The 24940-nt window shown below is 39.5% G+C and overlaps 1 long non-coding RNA gene across 1 annotated transcript in view; it reads right to left on the reverse strand.

Annotated features, from left to right (window-relative positions):
* The window catches only part of LOC129059966 (uncharacterized), a 43588-nt gene that overhangs the window by 16402 nt on the left and 2246 nt on the right, over positions 1-24940 (reverse strand). The window contains exon 2 of the long non-coding RNA XR_008526230.1: positions 16395-16489. This is a non-coding gene — a long non-coding RNA (uncharacterized LOC129059966). The remainder of the gene's footprint in view (positions 1-16394; positions 16490-24940) is intronic.

Raw genomic sequence — 24940 nt, forward strand, 5'->3', positions numbered from 1 at the left:
TCAGGAGTTTGAGACTACCCTGGCCAAAATGGTAAAACCCCATCTCTATTAAAAATATAAAAAATTAGCCAGGCGTAGTGTAGTCCCAGCTACTGGGGAGGCTGAGGCAGGGGAATTGCTTGAACCCAGAAGGTGGAGGTTGCAGTGAGCCGGATTGTACCATTGCACTCCAGCCTGGGCGACAAGAACAAAACTTCGTCTCAAAAAAAAAAATTAGAGGAGAAGCCATTGTCACTACCCCTTGCCTTTTCTTGTCTTCACTATAGAAGTGATGCATAGAGCTATGGCATCTATTTTGAGACTATAAAGCAACAAATAAATATGCTATGTATGGCTGAATATAAAAATAAAAACAAACTGCATCCTTGATGAACTTACAGAGTCATTAGACAACAGCCCTGAAACCAGCTGCTGTCTAATGTGAAAAAAAAAAAAAGCGCTTGTTGTTTAAGTAATTGTTGGATTTTTCCATTATTTGCAGCTAAAAACACTCCTAACAAATACAGCAAAGTAGTGACATGACCATATTTTTCAAGAAAATGCTTCTTAAGGGAGATCCTGCTGTTCTTGGATCTTTTAAGAAGATCCTAGGGCAATATGTAGAATTAGATCACTAACAGAACATTACTGTAAATATTCTTTCTTTTATAGAGATGGGGTCTCATTCTGTTGCCCAGGCTAGAGTGCAGTGGCACGATCACAGGTAACTGCATCCTCAACCTCTCAGTTTAAGCAATCCTCCCATCTCAGCCTCCCAAGTCGCTGGGACTATAGGCACACACCACCACATCCAGCTATTTTCTTTTTAATTTTGTATACAAGACAGGGTCTTGCTGTGTTGCCCAGGCTGGTCTTGAACTCCTGGGCTCAAGTGATTTTCCCACTTTGGCCTCCCAAAGTGTTGGGATTACAGGCACGAATCCCTGTGCCTGGCCCAGTGTAAGTTTTCTACGATGAGTACAGTTTGGGTTGCAAATTCATAATCACACAGACATCAGATTCAGAGGGAGCATTAACCACCTCAAGATAAGAGGAAATACTTTGGAAATACTTCAGAACCTTTTCTCCTTAGATTGAGTTAACTATCTATTAGAGAAGTGTTGGCTCTTCTGAGAAAAAGCAGAGGGTGAAGTCTAGGATAATCACCACATCATAATCCATTCAGTCTTTTCCTTATGCCAACTGCTTACCTGCTAGGGCAATAATTCTCAAAGTGCTTCTGTAATAAAGGTTATGATACCTGATATACTATGACTCATTCTATTTTACATAATTTCTGTGAGAATGAACAGGGAAAAAATGGCAGGGAAAAAATGAGCCTTCATTTTCACCACCAAAAAAATGCATTAAAAAGAAAGTTAATATAATATATTAAGTCTCTTGATAGAGGATTATACCTGATGATCGTTCAGGATAATGATACAGATGGAATATGACAAGCAATTAGGTCTTCACTTTTTCTTTCATATGATTTATCAAGATACTCTTCCCACATAAAAGTCATCAATGTTGCTGAACCTTCTAAAAGAGAAAAACGAGTAAATCCTGAAATTTGGATCCTATTAAATCTCATCTGACTAAGCTCTCTATACAATTCTCACTTCTGGGAGGATTCGAGTCAAACCGAGTTTTGTAGCTTTGAAATTTCATCCCTCTACATGCAATACTACAGACTTAGCCAGAAAAGTTCTGTGAGATCTGAATAATAAGGAGCAAGTAGTAATTAGAAAATAATTCCAGCTAGAAGACGATCTATGCTCTACTCTCAGTAAGAATCCATGAATTAATTAATCAATCAATGTCAGATTTTTTTTAAATACCTATCACCTAATTTATATTTTTTGCCATAAGAAAATTCTCAAAAATATATTTTCTAATTTTTTTGTTCAGTGTTATCTTCTTTTTTCCAGTTTCCATTTTTCTTCTCTATAAAATTGTTGTATTCATCATGAGTAAATTTTTTTCTGCAGGCTTTAAAAAAATGTTTAAATAATCAACTATGATGTTACTTCTAGCTATGGTCTCATACTGTTTACCTTGTAGCTATAAAGTCCATTTTTCTTTAAACTGCCTAATTTTTTTTTATTATTATACTTAAAGTTTTAGGGTACATGTGCACAATGTGCAGGTTTGTTACATATGTATACATGTGCCATGCTGGTGTGCTGCACCCATTAACTCGTCATTTAGCATTAGGTATATCTCCTAATGCTATCCCTCCCCCCTCCCCCCACCCCACAACAGTCGCCAGAGTGTGATTGATGTTCCCCTTCCTGTGTCCATGTGTTCTCATTGTTCAATTCCCACCTGTGAGTGAGAACATGCGTTGTTTGGTTTTTTGTTCTTGCGATAGTTTACTGAGAATGATGATTTCCAATTTCATCCATGTCCCTACAAAGGACATGAACTCATCATTTTTTATGGCTGCATAGTATTCCATGGTGTATATGTGCCACATTTTCTTAATCCAGTCTATCATTGTTGGACATTTGGGTTGGTTCCACGTCTTTGCTACTGTGAATAGTGCCGCAATAAACATATGTTAAACTGCCTAATTTGTAACATACAACTTATGAATGAGTCAGAGTTCTATAGATACAGACAACAGAAAGAGGCTCTAGTTCATTTATGGAAAGGAAACTTACTGAAATATATCAGACTTCATCGCCTGGAAGTAAGGCTAGAGAACCAGACTTTGAAATGTGCTAATCCAAGGTATTCACAGTGGTCCAGGATCTGGAGATCGCAAGAATGGCTTCATGTTGGCAAAATCCAGGACTCGCCCCTGGAATAGATTAATCCTCTCTTTAATCCTCTACCCAAGATTTAAATTCCAGAGAGTAGGTGTCTGATTGGCCTGGTTTCAACCATATATTCAAACTTTGGCTAAGAAAGTATAGGTCTGCTGAGTAAAAGTCCACCAGGCTGAATCCAAAATGGTAACAAGGCCAGGCAGAGCGGCTCATGCCTGTAATCCCAGAACTCTGGGAGGGCGAGGCTGGTGGATTGCTTGAGCCCAGGAGTTTGAGACCAGCCTGGGCAACATGGTGAAACCCCGCCTCTACTAAAAATACAAAAAGTTAGCCGGGGACAGTGGCACCTGCCTCTAGTCTCAGCTACTCAGGAGGCTGAGGTGGGAGAATCACCAGAGCCTGAGGAGTCAAGGCTGCAGTGAGCCGAGATCACCCCACTGCACTCCAGCCTGGAAAACCAGAGTGAGACCCTGTCTCAAAAAAACCAAAACAACAACAACGACAAACATATAAAAATATATATGCAAATAGCAACAACAATAATAATACAATTATAATTCCCTCTAAAAGAAATGTGGTGTTATTAGGAAAGAGAAATGAATGCTGAACAGTCACACATTAAAGATGCTCAATACACCATCCTTAACCATTTTTTTATAAATACCTCACCTATTTTCAACCCATATTTAATAAAAATAAAAATCTTTTTTTTTTTTTGAAACAGAGTTTTGCTCTTGTCACTCAGGCTGGAGTACAGTAGCGATCTCGTCTCACTGAAGCCTCTTCCTCCCTGGTTCAAGCGATTCTTTTTTTTTTTTTTTTTTTGAGACAGAGCCTCGCTCTGTTGCCCAGGCTGGAGTGCAGTGGTGCAATCTCGGCTCACTGCAAGCTCCGCCTCCCAGGTTCATGCCATTCTCCTGCCTCAGCCTCCCGAGTAACTGGGACTACAGGTGCCCACCACCATACCCAGCTAATTTTTTGTATTTTTAGTAGAGACAGGATTTCACCATGTTAGCCAGGTTGGTCTCAAACTCCTGACCTCGTGATCCACCAGCATTGGCCTCCCAAAGTGCTGGGATTACAGGCGTGAGCCACCGCACCCGGCCTCAAGTGATTCTTGTGCCTCAGCCTCCCGAGTAGCTGGGATTACAGGCGTGCACCACCGTGCCCATCTAATTTTTTGAATTTTTAGTAGAGACAGAGTTTTGCCACGTTGCTGAGGCTGAGCTCAAATTCCTGGCCTCAAGTGATCCACCCACCTCGGTGTCCCAAAGTGCTGGGATTACAGGTGTGAGCCACCACACTCAGCTGAAAATCATTTTTTATGACCATTCTGAAAACCCAAGAAGCTCCTTATCAATGCTTGATAATTGCAGTCACTGAAATACAGAAAGGACTAAGTGGATTTTATTCAAGCTAAGAGTTCAGAGTAGTGAAAAGCTCTTAGTGGTTCTTTAAGAATTGTCTCCCCATTTCTGAGTGGCAACACCATCAGCTGGCCTGATGAGAAAGTGGTTTGTCACACATTCTTTTGAGTCATAGTGAAAGGCATGGATGGCGTCACCTAAAATTATTAGATCAGCCATGCTTCATTTCTCATCTACACCAGGAATTGTTAAGGTTATCACCATGACCATGGCATTCCTTTTCTTCTTTATTGTCCTATATTGGCTAGAAAGCCCACCTCATCCTACATTTTGACCTTCCCTCTGCTTCCTCATTCCTGTTAGTAACTTGCTTTTTTTTTTTTAACGTTATTGATATCTCCTCATCCACCCCCATTTTCTATCAAGCATTATAAAGTGAGGCCGAGGAATTATATGCTTTTCCTCATCTCTTTAGTTAAGAAATTCTAACGTAAAGCTGGGCATAGTGTCTCACACCTGTAATCCCAGCACTTTGGCAGGCTGAGGTGGGTGGATCACCTTGAGGTCAGGAGTTCAAGGCCAGCCTGGTCAACATAGTGAAACCCCGTCTCTACTAAAAATACAAAAATTAGCCAGGTGTGGTGGCACATACCTGTAGTCCCAGCTACTCGGGAGGCTGAGGCAGGAAAATTGCTTGAACCCAGGAAGTGGAGGTTGCAGTGAGCCGGGAGCAGGACAGAGCAAGACTCTGTCTCAAAAAAAAAGAAAGAAAGAAAGAAAGAAATTCTGGCATTCTTTTTTGTTTTGTTTTGTTTTGTTTTTTGTTTCGCTCTGTCGCCCAGGCCAAAGTGCAATGGCACAGTCTCGGCTCACTGCAACCTCCACCTTCCAGGTTCAAGCAATTCTTCTGCCTCAGCCTCCCAAGTAGCTGAGACTACAGGTGTGCACCACCATGCCCAGCTAATTTTTGTATTTTTAGTTGAGACAGGGTTTCACCATATTGGCCAGGCTGGTCTCAAACTCCTGACCTAGTGATCCGTCCACCTCAGCCTCCCAAAGTGCTGGGATTACAGGCATGAGCCACCATGCCCAGCTGTCATATTTTATTTGTAATGGGACACAGGGTATCTTCGAAGTCCTTAAAAAGAGATGTGCCAAATGTTAAACTGAGGGAGGCAGTTTTCAGTTGTTTAACTTTAGACTCATCAGGAGTAGAGTGGAAGAAATACTTTGAAAGTTATTTACATTCTTTGCTTAGGTTTTTGACATAGTGAATGGTATCTAGAAAAAGTCAAATTCAACATTTTGGGTAGTTTTAAATAAAATAAAAATTTTGATTACATATTGATTTTTCTCATGGAAAGGAGATAAGTTCTTCTTGTTGGTGTTGTTGTTGCTGTTGCTGTTGTTGTTGTTGTTTGAGATGAAGTCTCGCACTGTCACCCAGGCTGGAGTGCAATGGTGGGATCTCGGCTCTCTGCAACCTCCACAGGTTCAAACGATTCTCCTGCCTCAGCCTCCCAAGTAGCTGGGAGGCTACTGTTTTTAGTAGAGACGAGGTTTCACTGTGTTGGCCAGGCTGGTCTCGAACTCCTGACCTCGTGATCCGCCCTCCTTCGCCTCCCAAAGTGCTGGGAATACAGGCATGAGCCACCGCGCCCAACTCTTCTTGTTTTGTTGATGACACAATTTCCTTATTCATTCTGTTCACAAACAGGTTTCTATCTCTGATTGCTAACCCAGTTATTTTATAAATGGTTAACCTAGTAGAAAGATTTTAAGAGAAAGGGCATACTTGAAAGTTATCAAAAATAATGTGAACAAGCTTCTCTTCATTTTCTTCCCAAAATAAGAAAAATGGTCATAAAAACAGCTTGAGCTACCACTGAACATATATCGTTGCTCCGGTAAAGCATGTGTAATTTGGTCAGGGAGTCTGGTTTGCCCACAAATATCTCACTGAACATCTCAGAGAAGTTGATTTCCCTCAAAACAGAGGCTGAGACAAAAGTTCACGTGACACTATCTTACTAGTATCCCTGCAATCCCAGGGAAGCAGGAGTGAGGGAGTAGAAGAATGAGGAAGGGAAGATGGGAGAGCCAATACGAGGATGCCTTACCCCTGACAAACCAGCCAAGACATTCCCACCTTCCCCAGGGACCCCATCTATCTATACAAAGTACGTTTCTCTCTCCATACCAAGTGAATAATCATTCGCGCTACTCATAACATTGCCTGCCTGGAGAGAGGATTTCTTTTCACAATTGTCCCTCCGTCCTTGAGTGGAACTATAATGTGGTGGCAATTTACTTTCCACTATCGCTAATGTACTGTGAGAATTCATGTGTAAACTGGGCCAAGTTATTTCTTATTCCATCACTTAGTCAGAAGGGGGGCACTTACTCCCCTCCCTTCATGAGGCCCAAGTGTGAGTTAAGTGAGGGTTATTAGTGCGACAGAGACAGATGAACTGAAAGTTTGAGATACATGTGCATATACTTCATTCATGCCTTTTGAATATGGTCAAGCTGGATGCATATGTTTCATTTGTATCATAAGTCTAATGATACACCCATCCAAACTTATCACTTACTGTATCTGATAACATCCTGATGAGTATATCTAGTTGCATAGCCACCTGGTGTTCCACAATCAGGAACAGTTTCTATTAGAATCTAGTAAAATATCCAAAGCCAGTTTTCATATGAGACCATTCTTGTTATCAGCAGTTCCTGGGCCTCATAAGTTGTATTGGCTCTGTTCATTTCAAAGCCTGATTCTTCATCCTTTCTGCCAAACAATGAGCACCTGAATTCTCCCAGTAAATTTCCTTTATTTAGGTTAAGCAGAGCCTGTTTTCGTTTCTTACAGCCAAAGAACCCTGCTTCATAAAAATGGTATACTGTTCAGACTGGTTAATGGTAGTTCTGTCATTAATGCAAACTGAATTATGCATTTTTGTATAACATGTTATCTTCATGATATTATTGATCTACTAGAGCAAAAACATAAGAAACTGTTGAGTTTTCCATCATGCCCAAGAGACAAAAAAAAGTAACTTGGGTCTCTCAGCTCCATAGTTAAGCAAAGTAAAATACCACCGCACTATTTATACCTGGTTGGATCCTAATTTTCCTTCTTTGGTTATTTCACAACCAATTCATGGTAACTGTTCAATGTTACACATTTAACTAGTTCAAGAGTAAAATCACATATCTTACTCCAGAAATTATGCCAACTTCATATAAAAGAAAAATCAACTTTTTGAATGCTTTTCTAAGAATTATATTTTTGTACCTACTTAGGAGGTTAGTTTAGGACGTTAAAGCTGAAAAAATATCAATACCATTCTTAGGTTCATTTTCCTCAAAAACAACTTCCTAAAAACTGGTTATAGAGATAGCCAGATGGCTGGAGGACAAAGTAGTAGTAAGACTTTTGATTGCCTTCCCTTTTGAACATTTAAAATTTTGCATTATGTAAACAGATACCTAGCCAAAAAATAAAATTTTTAAAAACCACCAAAAAATAAGCTAAAAAGTTGTACTTGTATGAATTTATGTATCTTTATATAGTAGAATAATAAACATACATTAAAAATTATACTCTTAGGAAACACTAAATGATAATGTATGGGGTGCACACAGCATAGCAAAACTATAAAGAAAAATAAATGATTAAAAGTCATTAGGGCAATTCACTTCAGTAGGGAGGGAGATGGTTATAAGAGTATTTCTGGCTGGGTACGGTGGCTCACGCCTGTAATCCCAGCACTTTGGGAGGCCGAGGCAGGTGGATCACGTGAGGTCAGGAGTTAGAGACCAGCCTGACCAACATGGCGAAATCCTGCCTCTACCAAAAAAACAAAAACATTAGGCGGGCGTGGTGGTGCATGCATGTAATCCCAGCTACTCGGGAGGCTGAGGCAGGAGAATCGCTTGAACCCAGGAGGTGGAGGTTGCAGTGAGCCGAGATTGGGCCATTGCACTCCAGCCTGGGCAACAAGAGCAAAACTCTGTCTCAAAAAAAAAAAAAAAAAGAGTATTTCTGGGGTGACTGAGTGAGGTGATAGTTACAGGTGTTCACCTTATAATAATTATTTATGTAGTTTATTTGTATTCATACTATATTTAACAATATAAAATTTTGTAATAAAGGAAAAAAATTTTCTTTTTTTTTTGAGGCAGTCTTGCTCTGTTGCCCAGGCTGGAGTACACTGGCACGATCTCAGCTCACGGCAACCTCCACCCCCTAGGTTCAAGTGATTCTTGAGGTTCAGCCTCCTGAGTAGCTGGGATTACAGGCGCACACCACCACTTCTGGCTAATTTTTGCAGTTTTAGTGGAGACAGGGTTTCACCATGTTGGCCAGGCTGGTCTCAAACTCCTGACCTCAGGTGATCCGCCTGCCTTGGCCTCTCAAAGTGCTAGGATTACAGGCATGAGCCACCACGCCTGGCCAAAAATATTATTTTTTAAGGATTTTTTTAATAAAATGGGAAAATGTTCACAATACAAAATTCAATGAAATCAAGGATACAAAGCTCTCTCTGCAGTATAATCCCAATTAGGTGTATGCATGTTGTATATTTGTAGAAATCAACATTAGAATAAATATATCAAATATTAATTATAGCTTTTATTTTTTGTATCATTTTATATAGCTGCCATAGTTTCTTAAATGTATGATATAATAATGTGTAAGATGAAAATTTTGTTATAAAGGATAAAGTGATAAACCTAGCTTATAGAGTAAATATTAACCTTTAACCAGTTACAGTTCCTATAAACATAGGCATTTAATACATTATAATAGTAAAATTTTAGAGCTAGGGGAAATCATAAGAGATTGTCTTCACACATGCCTCTGTTTTACAAATGCAGAAACTAAACAGTAGATAGGCTAGCTGACTTGGCCAAGGCCCCGGGTTAGTCGCAGACCTGGGATGGGGCCAGGTTTAGCACAGTGTTTTGCCCTTCCTCCCACACTGATAGTGCCTTGTATGGAGATAGAACAGAAAGCCCTGCTCTTTAGGGAAAGTTTCACTAACTTTTCAAAACATGAGTGTGTGATAATTATAATTAAGGACTATCACAAATGAAGTGTAAATTTGTAAATGTAACCATCTAATAAAGCTTCGGTTAAAATTAATATTGGGGCAAGTTTATTTTTGAATTTTTTAAAAAGAGAAAAAAACAACAAAAAACCCTTGAGTTTCCAGAAGAACTGCCTGTATTCATTCATTTAACATACTAAAAGCAGCTTGTGACTGCCATAAAGTATGTCATTGCCGCCTTCAGTACTAAAAAAGTGGTCCAGTATATGAGGCAACTGCTCTAAATCATGCTTGTTTGGACAGGCTATTTCTTAGTTCCACCTCATCTGCACTTTAGCCCCACTCTGTGCTGTGTAGACCCAAGCGATTTGCACAAACACCACATGATCCCAAAGGTACTTTCCCAGGGAGAAGGAAAAAAACATAAAAGTTAAACTAACCCTCGTAAGTTCTAGTTACCACTTAATCTTTCTATGGTTTGACTACCTTTCTTTTTTTTTTTTTTTTTTTAGTTTTTTAACCACTTCAAGCCATAACTCCTCAGTATTTAATATTTAGATTTTTTCCCCTTATTCTACTCCCCCAGAGATAATCTCTTCTCCCCACTTTCATTCAATATCTGTTATGTGCCAGGCACCATCTTCAGTGTCAGGAATACAGAAATAAGCAAAACATGTTCTCTTCCTTCAAGAAGCGAATTTTTTTTTGTTTGTTTTTTGAGACAGAGTCTCGCTCTGTCACCCAGGCTGGAGTGCAGTGACACAATCTCGGCTCACTGTAACCTCTGCCTCCTGGGTTCAAGTGATTCTCCTGCCTCAGCCTCTTGAGTAGCTAGGACTACAGGCGCATGTCACCATACCTGGCTAATTTTTGTATTTTTAGTAGAGACAGGATTTCACTATATTGGCCAGGGCTGGTCTTAAACTCTTGACTTCAGGTGATCGTCCTGCCTCAGCCTCTCAAAGTGCTGGGATTACAGGCATGAGCCACCGCTCCCAGTCAAGATGTGAATTATTTAGAGGAGCAGCTGGACAGATAAGCTAATGATGGCAATAAAATGTGCTTGGTAGAATAAGGAGATCAATGGTGCTGTGCTCATGGCACCTATTACTCTAGGAGTAACAATCGGGGCACTTAACACAAGTGCCTGGTTCTACATTCCCACCTCTTCCTGCAACATGCTATATCTGTAAGATGATAAGATGAGCCCAGTGGAAGCCCTACAAATCCTGTTCCCTACTCCAGGTCAAACTTATACAAGTAAATAGCTTTTGTTTGTTTGTTTGTTTGAGATGGAGTTTCACTCTTGTAGCCCAGGCTGAAGTGCAGCAGTGCAATCTCAGCTCACTGAAACCTCCGCCTCACATGTTCAAGCGATTCTTCTGCCTCAGCCTCCCGAGTAGCTGGGATTACAGGCATGCGCCATCACGCCCAGCTAATTTTTGTACTTCGTTAGTAAAGACAGGGTTTCACCATGCTGGTTAGGCTGGTCTTGAACTCCTGACCTCAGGTGATCTACCCACCTTGGCCTCCCAAAGTGCTGGGATTACAGGCATGAGCCACCGCACCCAGCCTCAAGTGAATTCTTAAAATGTAGCTTCGAGAATTTGAAATCATTACCTGGGCATTTTTAAAATTTTGACAGTTTGTAGTTTACCTAGATGTTTCAGATTATAGACCCCCAAATCTAACGTATTAAAATTTTTTCTGAAACAGAGTTTATTATTTTATGGTTTTGAATTGTCCCTCAGAATCAAAATTGGAAAATATTTTTACTATGTAATTTTTCTCATGCTTCTTACTGAGAAAATGACTCTCCAAATCTGAAGATGATGAAAAATACAATTGGGATTTGTTACTACTTATGTGTACACATTTGAAAAACAGCTTAAGTCCACATACTATTTATGATGTTCTTGGCTGCAAGTAATTTAAAAAATTAATAATTCCCTAGCAAGCAGATGCAGATTGAAAAAATTAAAAGTGGTGAAACTGTAAGGATATTTACTTTATTATATGGCAAGAAGTATGGAGGTACTTCTGCTCCTGGACTGGCTCAGTCGTCATTAAGGACTCAAGTTCTTTCCCTCGCTCCATGTTCTTTTTTTTTTTTTTCTTTTTGAGACAAAGCCTTGCTCTGTTGCCCAGGCTGGAGTGCAGTGGTGTGATCTTGGCTCACTGCAACCTCCGCCTCCTGGGTTCAAGCAATTCTCCTGCCTCAGCCTCCCGAGTAGCTGGGATTACAGTCATGTGCCACAGCTCCCAGCTAATTTTTGTATTTTTATTAGAGGCAGGGTTTCGCCATGTTGACCAGGCTGGTCTGGAACTCCTGGGCTTAAGTGATCCACCTGCCTCGGCCTCCCAAAGTGCTGGGATTACAGGCATGAGCCATGGCGCCAGCCTCATGCTCTCATTCTTTGCATGGTGGCTTAGTACTCAAGCCTTATCCTTCGTTGCTGCAAAGTGGCTGCTGCATATCCTGACATCACATGAAGACCTAGAATCATTATCTTCCATGCACCACTTTTTATTTAATGGTGAATATTTTTCCTGAAGTCCCCACAGAATTAGCCCCATTGGCCACAGTTGCCTCTCATACCCAGGCGTAAGTCATTCATTGTGCAAAGGGTATGAGACTACCATGATTAGCTTAGATCAATTAAGATAGGCTTTTCTGAGACTGCAGAGGGGTCTATCTTTCCTCAGATAACATGTTGAAGGATAAACAAATCTGAGATTTTGTTAGTAAGGAAAAAGCAGTGTAAGGCAAATAGTTTCAGGGAAATTATACTCAAACTAAAAATTCAGTGTAAAATAAATACAACAACTTTACTACCCACAAGTTTTGGTATGATGCTTAGAATCTGATCTAAAATCCACTCACTCTATTCTTTCAGCAAACATTCTTTGATCACTTATTACATGTTGGGCACTGTTCTCTGTACTAAAGCAGAGAACAAGACAGATATGTATTTGTATTGGGAATGTTTTCAGCAGCAACTGACAGAATAGGAAATTAAAAGTAGCCAAACCATATGGATATTCAGTGTTTACCCAGAGAAATTTAGAGGGAGGCAATCCCTAGTCCAGCTCCTCTGAAATATAACCAAGAGTCCAGGTTCTTTCTTCTCTGTGTCATTAATATGCTGTCTTTATTCTTTATTCTTTTCACCTCATTGTTCCATAGCTGCCATAGTTCTAAATACCTCATCTACTTTCAAACGAGAAAGAAATGGAAAAGGACACTTTTTTCTTATTATCGCCCCTTTTGCAAAGATTTAAAAACCTCCAGAAGCTTCCTATGCAGATTGCCATGAAATCTCATTGGCAGGATTGTGTGCCACACTGGTCTCCTCAAAAGCAAAGGAGTCTAGGAAGGTAATTATCCAACAAAGTGTTATGGAGCCGCACACACTGCTGCCCCAGATAAAATGGGGACTTTTTTTTTATAAGGGGAGCCATGGATAATGGTTACCCAATTACTATGTTTTCTGTAGTCCCCTTTTCCTGGAATTAATTCTCTGGTCACTTCATGGAAAGGTAATAATAAATTAGGAGTACTTTTCATACTCTACTTTTAAAACTATGTGTGAGGAATTTGTAGTGGTTCTTAATGTTGTTTTTGCACATTCAACTAGAAAAGCAATTTTCCAGGTGTGGTAGCTCACACCTGTAATCCCAGCACTTTGGGAGGCCGAGGCAGGTGGATCATCTGAGGTCAGGAATTGGAGACCAGCCTGACCAAGATGGTGAAACCCCATCTCTACTAAAAACACAAAAATTAGCTGGGTGTGGAGGCAGGCGCCTGTAATCCCAGCTGCTCGCGGGGCTGAGGCAGGAGAATTGCTTAAACCTAGGAGGCAGAGGTGTCCGTGAGCCGAGATCCTACCATTGCACTCCAGCCTGGGTGACAGAGCGAGACTTCGTCTCAAAAAAAAAAAAAAACACTGGAAAACAGACATTTTGCCTTTATTCCAATGTGGCTTTAGAATTTTTCATAAGGAATATGTATTAAGATATTACTTGTATAAATACAAATGAATAATATATAAAATAATTAGTGAAAAATCTGTTAAAGACTAATCATCTGTGTTCTTCTGCCCACATCTTTGGTCCCTGGTCCTGTTCTTGCTCAATGTTTGCAAAGAACCAAAGGCACACTACAAATAAGTAGAAATCTCTGTTGTGCTCTGACCCTTGATCTGTTCTGTGATCACTGTTCCCTTTGACTTTTTTTTTTTTTTTTTTTTTGAGACACAGACTCACTTTGTCACTCAGGCTGGAATACAGTGGCACAATCTTGGCTCACTGCAACCTCTGCCTCCCAGGTTCAAGTGATCCTCCTGCCTCAGATCCCTGAACAGCTGGGACTACAGGCATGCACCAACATGCCCAGCTAATTTTTGTATTTTTAGTAGAGATGGAGTTTCACCATGTTGGTCAGGTTGGTCTTGAACTCCTGACCCCAAGTGACCACCTACCTCGGCCTCCCAAAGTGCTGGAATTATGGGCATGAGCCACCGCACCTGGCCCTCTTTGACGTTTTATCATATATTTTTTCATTTGGAAGTGACTTTTCTGTAAGTTATCACAACAATGAAATGTCTATTGACTTCTAAGCAAACCCTCAAATCATTAAACCTTGTCATTAACCACTCTATGTCCCCAGTGTTGTTGTGGTTTGTTAAGTAAAGAACTTCTGTTGAACAACTGCTTTTTGTTTGTTTGTTTGTTTGGGTCTTGCTCAGTCACCTAGAGTACAGTGGTGCGATCACAGCTCACTGCAGCCTCAACCTCCTGGGCTCCAGTGATCCTCCCACTTCAGCCTTCCTAGTAGCTGGGACCCCAGGCACCAGCCACCACACCAAGCTAATTTTTTTTTATTTTATGTAGTGACAGTGTCTCACCATGTTGCCCAGGCTGGTCTCAAACTCCTGAATGAAAGGGTACCTTCTACCTTGACCTCCCAAAGTGATAGGATTACAGGCAAGAGCCACTGTGCTGAGCCTTGCTTGTTTGTTTTTTGAGACAGGGTATTACTCTGTCACCAAGGCTGGAGTACAGTGGCATGATCATAGCTTACTGCAACTTTGAACTCCTGGCCTCAAACCATCCTCCTGCCTCAGCCTCCTGAGTAGCTGGGACTACAGGCAAGTATCACCATGCCTGGCTTGAGCAACTGATATATACCATTTATCTTAATCACCTTTCTAAAAAGTTTTGTTTGTTTGTTTGTTTGTTTGTTTTGAGACAGAGTTTCGCTCTGTCACCCAGGCTAGCGTGCAATGGCGAGATCTCAGCTCACTGCAACCTCAGCCTCCCAGGCTCAAGCAATTCTCCTGCCTCAGCTTCCCGTGTAGCTGATTACAGGCACCCGCCACCATGTCCAACTAATTTTGTATTTTTAGTAGAGATGGGGTTTCACCATGTTGGCCAGATTGGTCTCAAAATCGTGACCTCAGGTGACCTGCACGCCTCAGCCTCTCAAAGTGCTGAGATTACAGGTGTGAGCCACCCAACCTGGCCTCTAAAAAGTATTGATAAATTTACAGAAGTTATTTAAAATGTTGAAAATTGTAAGCAACATAGCAATCTTGAGTTGACATGTATAAAGCATGGTATTTACTTTTTTATTGGTTTATTAATTCATATTCTCATTTTCTCCCTTGGTGCTAGAAAGCAAAGAGCTAGTCAGGCATGAGAATGATTAAAAACCCTTGTGAGCTAGGAAGAGAGAAGAATCTAAACAAAAACGAACCTAAGGAAAAGATTAACAAATTAGGCTTTGTGAAATGGAAGAAAGAAAGGAAACGGAAAGGAAGGGAGGCCTAGTTCATAATATGTTATATGATTTAGATTTTTACACAAGTAAGATATTAAAGAATCACAAGTTAACCATCTAAATGTAATACTTTCCAAATAACTTAGAAGTAACATAGTCTGATCTAGTCTAAGATGTGCATCATTTATCTTGAAAAATTTTTAGTAGAAAAATAATCATAATTTACTGTGATTTTTCCTACAGTAAATCATTTCTTTTTATTTATTCTTATTGGCTCTATTGAAAACTTTGTCCCTTTATTACCTTGTTGAAAATCCAAACCATCAATAAAACAGCAAAGCATATTTTAATGAAGTTAAAACCTGTTGCAACCCCAAGCAAGTAGAAGATTGAAAATAAGACTTTAATCTGTACACCAGGCAATTTTCTAAACCTGTCACTAAATTTTTTGAATCTACCTATCCAAAAGGTCAGCAAAAGTAAAGGCTTCATTGCACAAGTTGATACCAGTACTGTGCCCTTTGCCAAGAATGCTTGGTAAAATAAAGGATTCCATTGTTTCAATAGATTGACCTAGCAACTTAGTCCAGAAATGTTTTCTTTAGACTAATTCAGCAGAAGAGATGAATAAAGTCAAACAACTCTTTTACGGTAGAAGCCCTTCAAAGTAGTGCTTGAGAGCTCTGAAGTTTGAATGACCTAGCTTTGAATCTTGACTCCACCAGCTGTGAGCTCTTAGTAAGTCCATTTAACTTCTTATGACTCAATTTTTCCATTTGTAAGTTGGGCATGAGAGCACTCAAACATGGCATACTGCTGGCTGTCTCCTAATACTCATTCTTATCATCTTCCAAAGCAACAGAATCTTAGTTCTTAAAAGGACACACAGGTGAGTGGAAAAAAATCTCTTTTACAACTAGGTGTGGCCATCTGAGTTTGGGGATGTATGTGGCAATGGCTTGTGCTACTTCTGGGAAGTATTCTTAAAGAAAGCGGTAGGACTTCCCCTTCCTTCTTCCTACAGCTAGAATATGGACATGAAGGCTGAAGCTCCAACAGTCTCCTCTGTGGATGAGGTAACCTTGGAATTGGAAGCTATATGTGCCAGAGGTATTAGACAGAAAGAGATTGAGTCTCTGCCACTGTATCATATCAACCCCGAACTGCCTCTTCTGGATTTCTTGAACAGGAAAGAGAAATAAACCATTGACTGAAGCCATTGTTTTGGGATATTTATTTCTCTGTCTGCCAAACCTAACTCTAATTAATAATACTACCACAAAGAAAGGTTTTAAGAATTAAATGAGATTATGTGCTAGCTACATAGTAAGTGTGCAATACATCATGCTTATTATTACTATTATATTATTATTAAACAAGGATAATATTATGGTCTAAATATTCAGAAAAATAAAATATATCTGGAAAGTCTTACCTTTCAGACCAGTGGCATTAAAGAACTGTAAACGTGCCTATCAAAGAATAGAGTTTCTCCTGAGAAGCAATTTTTGATGTATTAGAATAAATTACCTGCAATAAAGAAAAGAGGTCAAACAGACCTGGAATAGCTCCTAATCCCCATGGTAACCACATATTTTCTTACACCAAGTGTTGCCTAATGTTCTTAGTCTGAAGGACTCTGAATTTTAAAAAGAAATTTAAAATGGAAAATAAAGGTATGCACACATGATGCCTTGTAAAGTGAAACCATTTAAATGGTGAAAGATCTCCTGATGATAACCTCAATTAACAACAATAGCACTATGAACAAAAGAAACAATTTTGTAAAGGGAAATACACTCTAAAAACTCAAAACAAGGACCATCACTATCTATCAACACACACACACATGCACACACACAATCACATACACACACGTATATGACTTTTATATCAGAAATTGTCAATGATGATCTATAATTCCACAATATGTATCACAGACACTGATGGAGAATTAAAAATTAAGGAGCAGCCTTCCTCTACCTCCAAACACAGACTATGTCCAAAGTCATGTCAAAAAAGGTCTCTACTAGTGCAACCCAATAGTTTTTAAAAGAATCCATTGACACTTATAAAATCTCAGTAGGGCCAAGCACGGTGGCTCACGTCTATAATCCCAACACTTTGGGAGTCCAGGCAAGTGGATCACCTGAGGTCAGGAGTTCGAGACCAGCCTGGCCAGCATGGTGAAACCCCATCTCTACTAAAAATACAAAATTAGCCGGGTGTGGTGGCAGGCGCCTGTAATCCCAGCTACTCAGGAAGCTGAGGCAAGAGAATTGCTTGAACGCGGGAGGCGGAGGTTGCTGTGAGCCCAGATAGTACCATATCGCACTCCAGCCTAGGCAACAGAGCGAGACTCCATCTCAAAAAAAAAAAAAAAAAAAAAAATCTCAGTAGGTTTCTAGACTATCCCTTTACTATGGAAAATATTTGTGCCACCTTTTCCATAACTTTATTGCTGCCAGAGCACATCTTAGATTGCTATTTTACTTTCCCTGATAAGCATAGCATCAATTCTCTTGCTTCTATTTACTTTTCTTGTTACTTGTACCTAAACTAACAGCTTAGGTATCTTGAGGTCCTGGCAGAAAAGGCAAGAATAAATTTTATAATTGATTAACTAAAAAATTATCATTTTGGACATCCCTAGGGCAAAGAAAGGAGTAGCAATGGAATCCAACAAAGGTAAAGGATAACAACTATAGTCCACCTAACCAGAATTCCTTCTTTGAGGTTGAGACTGAAAAAGAGGGTGGGGGCAATGTAGGTATCAGTCAGTATTTTACAGAAAAAGAAATGTAATGCTCAGAGATGTTAAATAGGTTGTCCAAGGTCACACATCTTATGAGCAGCCCAACCAGGATTTAACTCTAGGTTTCTTTACAGTACAGCTAAGGTTCTTTCTAGCAAGCCATTCAGCCTTCACAGTGTACTAACAACAGAGAGGATGAAAGCAGGATTTTGCCTTTAATACTTGCAATAATAATGCAATAATCATAATGTACCTGGGAAGTTGCTGAAAAGATAGAAAATGACTCAGTATTGAAAAAATGCACATTAGGAGATTTATATTCAAAGAAAAGGTACTCTTGAAGATTGTTTTGGAAGTCAGTATCTTTCAGATTTTAGAAAAAAAAGCAGGATACATATGCCATATATTATACTTTCAGCAGGATCTGGGTAGCACCCTCTTAACCATATTAATATCACTCTAGTAAAGCATGTGCATATTCACACTAAGTGAGATAAATAAAGACTACAGGCCGGGCACGGTGGCTCATGCCTGTAATCCCAACACTTTGGGAGGCCAAGGCAGGCACATCACCTGAAGTTCAAGACCAGCCTGGCCAACATGGTGAAACCCCATCTCTACTAAAATACAAAAATTAGCTGGGCATGATGGCGGGTGCCTGTAATCCCAGCTACTCAGAAGGCTGTGGCGGGAGAATCACTGAAACCTGGGAGGTGGAGGTTGCAGTGAGCCAAGATCACACCATTGCACTCCAGCCTGGGTGACAAAAGCGAAACTCTGTCTCAAAAAAAAAAAAAAAAAAAAAAAGACTACAAAGGTGCATATAAGTTCAGTACAGTTTCAGTGCTAAATGAGTTCAGGTCAAGTCAGGTCAGGTTTTGAATTTTGAAAACACTTCCTCTTTTCATAGCTTTTTGGATTTCATAATTGCAGGTAAGGGATGTGAAACTGTACTATGTCCTGTCTTACCAGGTGAGGGAAATACTAATGATAAACTGACTGATTGATTTACCAGAACTGACTTTCCACTAATAAGAGTAAAGACACCACATATGCCAAGTTTGTCCCATATACTTGGCACAAGCTTATTTCCTGTTTTGTGACTCAATTACAGCCCATTATGTGACTCAATTGAATTAAAAAGTAGGACATGAAAATGAAAGACAGGTCAGTCTACTAAAATACAGAAAAGGTATTAAGCAATTCATGTGTGACAGTTCTAATTCAATGTTAAAACTACAGTTAACTTCCTACTATTACACTTGACTTGCAAATAAACCAATAAGAAAATTAGAAAGCAATATAGATTTTTAGCTCCTGAAATTCAATCATCAATTTATCAATAAAAACCATTCTGTTCAGATTAAAGACATTTGCTACCATACTTTATTTTGACAAATGGACTTGAAATAGACATTCAACACATTAAGACTCAGTAGATAATCATTTCTACCCTGTAACTGTATAAACCTGTAGACTGATTTAACGTATCATCTACCTATAATTTTTCGAGGAGCCTCAATGTCTGAATCCAACATATTTTAAAACTACACATAAATTTGCAAGAACATAATTATCAAACAAAAACTAACCACTGGATCTCTTGCATATTACACACTGCTGTTGCATTGATACTTTTCTCTCCTCTGTATGCATTCTTTTTTTATCTTCAGTCTTCATTGATTCTACAATTGGGAATATTTTCCCATTAGACATTTATGTGATTCTTATCTTTAAATGTTGTGATATATTGTCCTTGGCCTTCAGGAGATTTATCAATTAACATTGCTAATGAATAGGAAAAATAGTAAAACACTAAAAATGAAAATAGGCTGGGTGCGGTGGCTCATGCCTGTAATCCCAGCACTTTGGGAGGCTGAGGAGGGCAGATCACTTGAGGCCAGGAGTTCAAGACCAGCCTGGCCAATGTGGCAAAACCCCATCTGTATCAAAAATACAAAAATTAGCCAGGCGTGATGGCACGTGCCTGTAATCCCAGCTACTAGGGAGACTGAGGTAGGAGAATCACTTGAACCAGGGAGGCAGACAGAGATTGCAGTGAGCCAAGACAATGCCACTTCACTCCAGCCTGGGTGACAGAGTGAGACTCCGTCTCAAATAAATAAATAAATAAATAAATAAAATGAAAATAGATATCTGAAAAAAAGACCTTGGCACAATTGCTCACCTTATAAATCTGTGGTTTGTGTTTATTATTTCCTTGTCAATATGATTAGTGCCAGAGTTACTGTTCTTTTTAATGTTTTGCCTTGTAAACAGGTGGTAAAGAGATCATTTAATTAGACCATGTGCTATAGGGAGTGCACTACATGAACAATCAGTTTATATACACCATGGAATACTATGCAGCCATAAAAAAGAATGAGTTCATGTCCTTTGCAGGGACATGGATGAAGCTAGAAACCATCATCCTCAGCAAACTAACACAGGAACAGGAAACCAAACACCGCATGGTCTCACTCATAAGTGGGAGTTGAACAATGAGAACAGATGGACACAGGGAGGTGAACATCATATACTGGGGCCTGTCACGGGGTGGGGGAAAAGGGGAGGGAGAGCATGCGGGGCTTAAAACCTAGATGAGGGGTTGATAGGTGCAACAAACCACCATGGCACATGTATACCTACGTAACAAACCTGAGCATTCAGCACATGTAGCCCAAAACTGAAAGTAAAATAAAAGAAAAAAAATAAAATGAAAATAAAACTGAGCAAGAAAAGAAAAAAACAGCAAATAATTTTTTAATGTTGCACAGAAAATAATATCTGGCTTGTCGTATTCTAGCAAAAAGTGAGTCAACATCATTGTTTAAAAGTCAGACAGATTTCAATTCAGCGTTTTTCTCCCCAATCTAATTATTTCAGAAGCTCAGGTAGGATAAGAGGCAGTATCCTTCCATGTAGGAATACACCAAAGGAGCTCATTACATAAAAACAGAAAATACATAAACAACACATGTAAAGTGGGTAAATGACAGATGGCTAAATGCCATAACTAAGTTTTATTATATTACCATTAACCACCAAAATTATGCATTTCCTAAAGGAGCATAGTTTGGAAACAAATAGCATATATTTTAGAAACTGTCCCCTTGAACTGTATAAATTGCAAAATAAACAGATATATTACCCTTTCTCTGCCTCCCCTACAGTAACGCATTAACAGATAGACTTAAGCTCCTGCACTTTCTGACCCTCCCAGGACTTGAGTTGCTTTGTCTGGTATCCTTATGCAGAATGAACTGAAATAATCATCAATCTGAAAAGCTAGTCTTAAACAGGTAATTCTAACTTACCTACCTGTATATTTTATGGAACATCTAGGGACAGACTGTTAGAACAATGGGAATCTTATAAAAATGTATTAATCTAATTCTCTCATTTTACAAATGGAATAATTCATAGAGAGTTCTGATCTGTTCAAGGGCACACACTCATTTAGTGGCAGAGCCCAGACTAGAACCCAAGTAATCTGTCTCCCTCTCCAGTGCTTTTTCCCACAGGCTTTGCCAGATACTGTTTCATGTCTTGAATTACATTGGTAGAACCTTTTGTTAATACATAGGTGAATCCTTGTCTTCCAGATTAGGCTCTTGAATTTCCTTATCCCAACTCTATATTTATGTTTTCTGATTTTATGGAATGTCATATTCCTTTTTCTCCAAAGCATTTTAAGGGCTACAATATATGGCAAATTTTAACTGTTTTTTCTTATTTGAATTTAGATGAATTATTTGTATAGTTATGAAGATAAGATGTCCAGAAACCATATTCATGATGTAAATGAGATCACCTTGTAGCTGCTAAAAACATTCTAGTTAAACAGAAGATAAACAATAAATAAGTAGTCCCTGCAGGAGATAATTTCATCAGGGGACCCTAGTTACAATTCAGGTGAAACAGACCAAATGCCAGAGCTCTTTATCACTCTCACCAAGACTGTATCCATGACAAGCTTTAGTAAGCCAAGAGAGCAATAGGAAGCACTTTCTTTTTGAGGTAGAAAAGGGCTCTATACGTTGAATATTCCCCGAATTACATTATTTGTATTAGTTAAAAAAACACAATAGTGTAGCAGCCAGAAAACAAATATTTGCTCATAAGTTTTTATCATTTTTTTCCAACTGGACCTGGGGACTCCTATTGCTCATATGTTTACTCACAGCTGATATTCTTTCAACAATAGGGGAGATATCATATTACTGTTTTCTACCATGGAAGATTCAGTGCAATGGGTTCATTTTAATTACCATGTAAAGTGACTCAGACTTTGAGGTCGTGAAATGATCCCCTTTATAAGACTGATTCACTTTTTTTTTTTTTTTTGAGACAGAGTCTCGCTCTGTCAACCAGGCTGGAGTGCAGTGGCAAGATCTCAGCTAACCGCAACCTCTGCCTCCCAGGTTCAAGCGATTCTCCTGCCACAGCCTCCGGAGTAGCTGGGACTACAGGCATGTGCCACCACGCTGATCTAATTTTTGTATTTTTAGCAGACATGGGGTTTCACCATTTTTGGCCAGGCTGGTCTCAAACTCCTGACCTCAAGTTACCTGCCCGCCTCAGCCTCCTAAAGTGTTGAAATTACAGGCATGAGCCATAGTACCCGGCCAAATCACTCTTTTATTTTTTTTTGCATCACTCTTACGAGTCATCAAAAACAACTATAAAGTAAGTGTCTAGGATGTTTATTCCACTATTATGTACTTTCTCAGGCACTATACACAATATGATGTCTATAAATGAAGGCGGGCAGATCACTTGAGGTCAGGAGTTCGAGACTAGCCGGGCCAAAATGTCGGAACCCTGTCTCTACTAAAAAACACAAAAATTAGCCAGGCATGATGGGGCATGCCTGTAGTCCCAGCTACTCGGGAGGCTGAGGCACAAGAATCGCTTGAACCCGGGAGGCTTGAACCCGGGAGGGTGCAGTGAGCCATGATCGTGCCACTGCACTCCAGCCTGGGCAACAGAGTGAGACGCCATCTCGAAAATAAATAAACAAATAAATAAGTAAAAGAAATTCTGCAAGGTGGTAAGTTATTGCAGAAAAATAAAACCAGTTCCATGTCAATCTACTATAAGCCCACTCAGAACTAAGACATCTTATTTGCCTAGAGCAAGCTTATCCATGCATGCAGCCCAGGACACTTTGAATATGGCCCAACACAAATTCATAAACTCCCTTAAAATTACAAGACTTTTTTTGCGATTTTTTAAAGCTCATCAGCTATCCTTAGCGTTAGTGTATTTCATGTGCGGCCCAGACAATTCTTCTTTCAGTGGGGCCCGGAGAAGCCAAAAGATTGGACACCCCTGGCCTATAGTATTCTGTGTCTGAATTTTTAACAGATTGCCTACTCCTAGCATAATAATGTTTTATTGTCATTTTCAAGTTTCTAAGGTATGACTATATAAACAGTAGAAATAAATTAAATATTAAAAAGGTAAAATTGTATCAATAGGCTTTTTTTTTTTTCTTTGGAGACAGTCTTGCTCTGTCGCCCAGGCTGGAATGCAATGGTGCCATCTTGGCTCACTACAACCTTTGCCTCCCAGGTTCAAGTGATTCTCCCCATGTCTCAGCCTTCTAAGTAGCTGGGACTACAGGCCCGCACCACCACACCCAGTTAATTTTTGTGTTTTGAGTAGAGATGGAGTTTTGCCATCTTGTCCAGGCTGGTCTCAAACTCCTGGCCTCAAATAATTCGACTGCCTTGGCCTCCCAAATTGCTGGGATTACAGACGTGAGCCCCCATGCCCAGCACTCAATACGCTTTTAATCTAGCTTATAAAGTGTAAAGAGTCCTAGAGGATATATTAATGACACATATTTGTATGAAAAAATTATTTCATATTGAAGACCAGTACCTTCTCAAAACTGCTACAGCAGATAAATTTCTTCTAAGAGGACATCAATTTGGGCCTTTATTATACCTTGAGTTTAATAAGTGAGAACTTCACAGTAGTATATGTAAAAGCATTTTGAAAAATATGTATAATTTTAATTCCTATATGAATTTATTGTTCAATATGTTTCAAGAAAAAACATGAAGCAACTCACAGTTTTTAAAAATGTAAAAATAAAATTATCCAAACAGAAGCCTTGGATGAGATTCTACTGAATGACTCTGAGCTTCCTGGCAGCCAAAGCAAAAGAGAAATGCAAAGTGTTATTTCTTTTCTTTTCTTTTGACTGACAAGAAAAAACATACAAGTTCATGTGAAAAACCTATCTTCTCACATGAAATTGTATATATTATCTCATTCAAGGTTTCTATTTTAATCATTTTCTTTTTATATGTTTTAGAATTGTAAACGTTATACGTGAATGCGAGATGTTGCATACCACAATGGACAAATCTTTAAATTGCAGTTTTTGAAGATACGTCAGAGGCATTCTTCATATAAGCATTTTTTATGAAAAAACTTAAAAAAGTAAAATTAATTATTGAGTTTAACTCCTAAATTAGTGGAGTTGAGCACGTCACCAACCTTGTTCTAACTTGATTCAGGGATTTAGCTTAGACAGACTAGAGCAGCATTTCTGAAAGGGTGTTTAGAAGATGTCCTGCATCAAATCATTCAAGGCTGTTTCAAAGGTGAAGATTTCTAAGCCCCACTCTAAAACTACTGAATCAGAACTCCGGTGTAGATTTCAAAATTCTCAATTGTAAATAAGTTCTCCTGGTGAATTGTGTGTCTGTAGTGCTAGTTATTAGTACTCTTTCAGGATCAAACCCGCTCTTCCATATTTGGCCTTGTGATGCTGAAGCCGGTTGTGGGTAACCACCAGTGTCATTTTTGCCACCCGGCTTCCGGTTAGGTTCTGCCAATGGGGGAGCTAGAGAGAGAACAGACGGGAGGAAGGAGGTGGAACACACTCCTTCCCATTTGCTTACTATTCTTGTCGGTATCACCTAGCTGTGGTTCTTCACCCCAGCAGTTCTAGCTTTTTCTAGTAGCAGTTGGTTCCAGTTTCCACTATTTCCCCATCTCCCAGAACCCAGTTCATGGCACTGTCTCAGAGCATCTTCTGAAATCTGGGTTCCAGCTCCACTGGACTCTCCTCTGCGTTCTGAAGCACCAGTGCCATCCAGGCAGCTTCTTCACCTCAGAGGTCTGGATTCCAGCTTCCACCTTCTCCAAGCTTGTAGTTTCCAACAACCCCAACCTTTTACCTTTCCCCCCAGGCCTAGTGGTAGCAG

This window comes from Pongo abelii, chromosome 5 (genome assembly GCF_028885655.2).
Source record: "Pongo abelii isolate AG06213 chromosome 5, NHGRI_mPonAbe1-v2.0_pri, whole genome shotgun sequence".
In the NCBI taxonomy this organism is placed as follows: Eukaryota; Metazoa; Chordata; class Mammalia; order Primates; family Hominidae; genus Pongo; species Pongo abelii.